The following is a 6,000-nucleotide window of genomic DNA, read 5'->3' as shown; positions in this document are numbered from 1 at the left end:
CAAAAAACAATGAAACTTCTCAGTTTCAACAATTCATATGTTGTTTTTGTGCTATTTTCAATGACATATGGGGTTTCAGTGTTTCGCAAATCACATTCTGTTTCTATTTACGTTTACACAGTGTCCCAACTTTCTTGGAAACAGGGTTGTACCTTTATGTATATATGTATAAACAACATTAGTTAATTAGTTCAGTTACTAACCCAAACATGTAATGTCAAACTGTGCTGCTTTCCTGTCTTTTGGCCTTTGTCAATGAATTAAAAAAAACAGCTAAAGCTTTTACAGTTAGTTCTTAAAGGATCAAGAATGTTATTCCTATGCAGCAGGGATACATTAGTTTCTGCATGGGTACGCAGTAAGCATCCCTAACCCTAACCCGATCTCAGTTTTACACAAAAATGAAAGCATCTTCCTGGGTTTCTGGTTTTTACTTGCCACTGTCCCAACTTTTTTGAAGCGTGTGTTGTTGTTGTTGTTGTTGTGAAATTTGATATGTTGGCTTTTTTCAACTCAATATGGGGTTTCAGATCATCATCGTTTCTATTGACATTTTACACAACGTCCCAGCTACTTTGGAGTTGTATGTCTTGACAATGGAAACAGCCACAATATATTATTTCATTAATTTACTGATTCATTTGACACTACCATTTTACACTTTTATGTTTCTTTTTCTGTTTTTCTGTTTTTTGATATTTTGCTTCTTCACATAATTCACACAAAATAGAAACTGACATTGGTGTGTCAACATTTAAGAGGTAGAAAGTGACTAGAAGAAAGCAAGAGGGAACATTAAATGAAACTTTAATCATAAAAACATATTTAGCAGTTTTCATTTTGCAATTCAGTTCAATGCATGGTGATAGATGAACATTTTATTTAAGCAATTCTGATGACATGTATTGTACTGTATATATTTATCTTTGTAAATGCCTAATGGCATACGCCAGTGTAGTAACTGTCCACAACTATCTGTAAAGCAAAAGTGAGTTCAATAAAATATGAATAGTGAAATGATCTTACTTGTCATTTGTCATTTTTGATTTTTTTCATACTGATTGCCTGTTTTTTGTCTTTTTTTTATGTTTTATAAGCCCTGGCAGGCTTATGAAATTTTGTGTCTTTTTTGTCCCCTTGTATGTTCTGTGCTCTGCCACATTTAATGATTACAAGGAAATTAAGTGTGTAGTTGTAAAGTTAATCACTAGCATCCATCACACATTTTGCTTGAGAATTCAAGTATTAAAATAAGGTTATTGGATCATAAAATCAAGGAAATGTCTTTAAGGCATGCATCAACAACATTTTGACGAGGAGTTTTTTCAAAGGAGACAGATTTGTTTAAACACACACATACACACACACACACACACACACACATATATTACATGTGCAGAGCTGCTCTAGATCAGATATATGTAAATTGTTTTGCTTTCCTGGACACAACCTATTCCAACCTCTCCCCTCTGGTTGGCGCTACAGATCACTCAACACCAAAACAACCAGACATAAAAACAGTTTCTTCCCACCTTCTTTCGTCACCCTGATGGACAGTCAGCAAGTCACACAGTGTCACTTAACCTCTGACACAAAAACATCAACTGACTGGCCATTTATCATCAAATAATGCGCAGGTTTTAACATGTACATTCATCACTCACTGTCACTGTCAACACACATTGTACATTTCATTGTATATATTGTTTATTGCCTCACCATTGTTTGTACATATTGCTTATTTTCCATTTTTGCACTGTTTAACTTATTATTCAGTCTTTTGTGTGTCTTTTGTCCGATGCAAGTATATTGAGTGCAATTTAAACCTGAGTCAAAATCCTTGTATGTGCACTCATGCTTAGCAAATAAAGCCGATTCTGATGCTGATTCTGATTTAATATGAGTTTACATCAGTCTATAGTATGTATGCAGCTGTACTGGTTATGTGGTGTTGTGTTAAATGAATTAATACAAATATCATAAAAATACATATCTGATCAGATTCAGTATAGACGGATACTCAATGTGAGGTACAGAGATTAAAAGATAAATAGATTTCTAGAAAGCTGAAATATGAAACTAAGCTTTTCTTCCCAGTGTGTGTCTACAGGGTTGTGGTTGTAGTTATTTGACTGAATTCCCTGACTGGGATGTTTTGGAATATTAAAATTAACAAAAACCCATCTGTACATGTCTGCTAAAACTAGTTAAGATAGACTTAGGGAGAGCTCTGCATGTGATGGGTCATAAAAATCTATAAAAATTCACATGTAACGCCTAATATGATTTTATTAAATTGAGGCCCACATTGCCCTTTAAGGCCATATTTCTTGTAAGCTAAGAGCCGATGAGGAAGTGAAGAGAGCTCACTTCCTTCGATGGGGGTAGACATGAGCAGTTTGACATAGTTACAGTAAGCTGACAGAAAAAAGACCACAAAGTGTATAGAAGACATCATATGGTGAGATTTTCCATCCCCAGTGCATCAACTCAAAACAAACGAGAACCACTTCACCTTAAAGATGAACTGAAGTCTGAATATAGCCCGTTTAAAATGTCACAATGTTTAGAGCTCTTTCATGCTGTGTTGTAGATGCTTTGCTGTTCTCCTTTCCACTTTCACTCTGACACCTTCACACAGATTGCTGCAGCAGGATTAAGAAATCAGCCATTGTATATTGGATTGTTTTTGTAATGTAATAACTCAAAGTATAACAGTTATCAAAAAGAAGATTCACAGCAGACATATACAAACAATTGCAATTCATGTTAATTGTCTTTGTTGCATAAAATTGCAGCAGACAGCACAAAGTTATGTGTGTATTGATATATGAATGGCAAATGTGCTTGTCAAGTTCCAGGTGAGCAAAAAAGGCATGCGAGAATAAAGTATGCCAGATGAGTGTGATAACACTAATGATACTTCACTTCATACTCTTCAACGTAATTGCTCATTCCCTAACCCTAACCATTACAACTGCAACCCTTAACCTAACCAACACCCTAAAACCAGGTTTTTTGCCATCTCACAACCCCTTGAGGAAGTTACAACCAAATGTCCTCACTTTCCAAAAAAGGACTCTCAAGGTCTAAAACTCTATGTCATCCTCACCAAGTTACACACACCAGTCCTCTGTCACGTTGCAGTTATAAGGAATACACTTCATAATTTTGTGACTTCAATTTAATTGAATTCTTAATTTAATTAACTGAAAGTAAATTTTAGGACATCACAACCATTCAGCAAAAGGCTGCAGCTTCTGGGTCAGTGTGTGCATTTTACTGACAGTATGTTCTGAGTACGAAACACCAAAGTCAACTGGCACTTCCTGCGTGGTAAACATGTACTGCTTATGACACATGACTGACTGTCTGTCCCTGCTTACACTGCTCAGTGCAACTATATATATGTGATATATGTGTGTGTTTGTGTGTGTGTGTACATATACTTGTTTTGACTTATTTTGTGTTTAAATGTATAAACACAAAAAAGTAAAAACAGCCATTTTTGTGTTGTCTTGTCAAACAATAGTTGACAACAACAACATACAACACACTATTTCATTATTCATTGCATCATTTCACCATTTCCGCTCAAGCAGACAGATATGTTAAAAAAATTTGTGGCGGTATTCACTCAAAGACTGAGCTTAAGTACAAATTTGAGGTTACTTGATTTTAATAAAACAGTAATTTGGCAACACAGGTCAGTGTGATGTCAAATATTGTGAAATTGTCTGTAGAGTAAACCAGGACCATTTTTGCACATCATAAAATAGCACAACACAGACACAAATATACTTAAACCTAATCAATCAATAAATTGAATGAATAATGAAATGTTAATACACATTAATCATTGCAGTATTGCAATTTCTGAAACACACCAAAATGTAATGATTAAGACACAAAAAAATAAAATATTAGAAATAAATTTTACCAATAAACAAAAAAAAAACAAAAACAAAAAAACAAAAAACAACAACAAAACAATCTCAAAGTCCTATCACAAGGTTTTTTTAACCTTTCAACCGGTCTTCCTCAGCAGTTTTTTCTCAAGATATTTTTGTCCAACTACTGTTTTCAAGGTCAGCACTTGTGTTTCTGTCTCAATAAAAATACATTAAAAAATATGATGAAACACACAACGTGATCTTTAAGTTGTGCCATCACTAAAGTAATCAGCGATGTCACTTGTGTCATTGCAGTTGTCACATAATTTCCTGCACATCGCACACATGTTGGTCAGTGTTCAGATAAAAAAAGGAAGTCAAAGAATTAAAATGTCAAGGAAGTCGTTGAAAAGAGGAAGCTTCAGTGCTCTAGCACCTCACTGTGTGTTTGCACACAGACTGATTGTCAATCTGCTCCATCTGGAAACACACAACTAGGATCAACTGTAAGTGACTGCTTGTTTTCAAGTGATTTTCACAGCACATAATTTTGTTTGTCAGGAGCTGGCTGAATTTAAGATGACCTGCTCGCATGTTGTTCAGACAGCTGGCCGCTAACATGCTCAAGGACTGAAAGGACAGAGTTAGAAGGAGATCAACACTCCGGAACTCACCACATACAGTAAGTGCAGTATTAGTGTTTTTTGTCTTTCTAAATTATTTACTCTCTCATTTTGCTGACTTATTTTTCAGAAAACAAACTAAAAATATCAACCAGTTGCTCGTGTTTCAGGAAATTAACGATGTAGAAATGAATAAAACCAATAACAGCATAGAATAAATTTATGTTTCCAAGACAAATTAAGTGGCCTAATATTATTCTTTTATGAACTTAGAGTTTTATTAGAAATGAAATCAGTGTAGTAAGACTCAGGAATGAAATTGTTACATGTTGGGTGCTGACTCAGACAACTAGGAAGCACTTTTATTTTCCAGGTCTTCATTAGAGGTGGAAAGAACTTTGCTTTAGTATTTCCATTTTCTGCTAGTTAATACTTGAACATAATGATATTTCAGAGAATATTGTACTTTTTATTAGACTACATTTTTTGACAGCTGACGATTGCAATACACAGTGCACTGGTAAAGACTGAGCCTGGTTGTAACTTTGTACAAAGAAACAGTCTACTACCTGTGTCACATTTGGGATGTTTGCGAGTTGTTAACAGTTCACCAGAGAGACATTTCCCCTCTAAACTTATGAGAAAAAAAGTCATGTTTTTGTGTGTTTATTTTTTTGGCAGTGGGATATTGTTAACAATAATATTAGTGGTGGTATGCTATGCATTACTGCTCAACAAAATTAAAAATGACCATCACTGCTGCCTAAATTTTAGTAGTAGTATAAAAGTACAAGTATAAAACTTTCAACATCAAAAATCTAAATTAACATAGCATTATCTATGTTAAATTAAATGGCAAAATGATACAAGAGATTAAATCAAACTGGAAGAGAACAGAATCCTCAAGGAGCTGCAAACATTAAGAGTCATATTTTCTATAGCAATAAAGGCCTTGTGAGACTTCCTGACAAACAAATTCAACATTAGGACAAAACACTGGTTGCTGTCAATAGCTGTCCCAGCATATGTGTAATTGTTGAATGGAGTAAATATAGATTCCTGTGTGTAGGGAGTGCAATATTGAACCCCAAATTGCTCCAGATGTGCAGCCCAGCAGCTTAATATAATATAATAAAATATAATATAATATAATATCGATAAACTTTATTTATCCCCGGCTGGGGAAATTTTGGCATTACAGCAGCATGTGATAGCAGTGGGAAGAAAAAAGGCAGCAGAGGTAGAGAACATTTGAATTTTTTTTTTTTAAGTAGACTACATATATGTACATATTATACATATTATATATAAAAAAATATGTAAAAAGTATGTCTTGCTTATATAACATCTTAGCAGTAATCTCAGTGTGAATGTGAATAGATGTATGCAGGTGATTTCAAGGCTGTGCAAGGTTGGTTGTGTTCTCATCAGTTTGAAAAGTGTTGTATCGGTGCAGTCCATTTTCCATTCTGAACTACTTAAAG

The 6,000-nt window shown here is 34.4% G+C and overlaps 1 protein-coding gene across 3 annotated transcripts in view; it reads left to right on the top strand.

Annotated features, from left to right (window-relative positions):
- The first annotated feature begins 4,293 nt into the window (after nucleotides 1–4,293).
- Nucleotides 4,294–6,000, top strand: part of syk (spleen tyrosine kinase) — a 33,008-nt gene continuing 31,301 nt past the window's right edge. The window contains exons 1-2 of one of the 3 annotated variants that reach the window (XM_041959962.1): nucleotides 4,294–4,399; nucleotides 4,497–4,575. The gene's annotated coding sequence lies outside the window, so the exon portion shown is untranslated. The remainder of the gene's footprint in view (nucleotides 4,400–4,496; nucleotides 4,576–6,000) is intronic. The other 2 variants (XM_041959960.1, XM_041959961.1) reach the window with 2 other exon arrangements.

Source organism: Chelmon rostratus, chromosome 19 (assembly GCF_017976325.1).
Source record: "Chelmon rostratus isolate fCheRos1 chromosome 19, fCheRos1.pri, whole genome shotgun sequence".
In the NCBI taxonomy this organism is placed as follows: Eukaryota; Metazoa; Chordata; class Actinopteri; order Chaetodontiformes; family Chaetodontidae; genus Chelmon; species Chelmon rostratus.
This window is presented reverse-complemented; position numbering and strand designations above follow the sequence as displayed.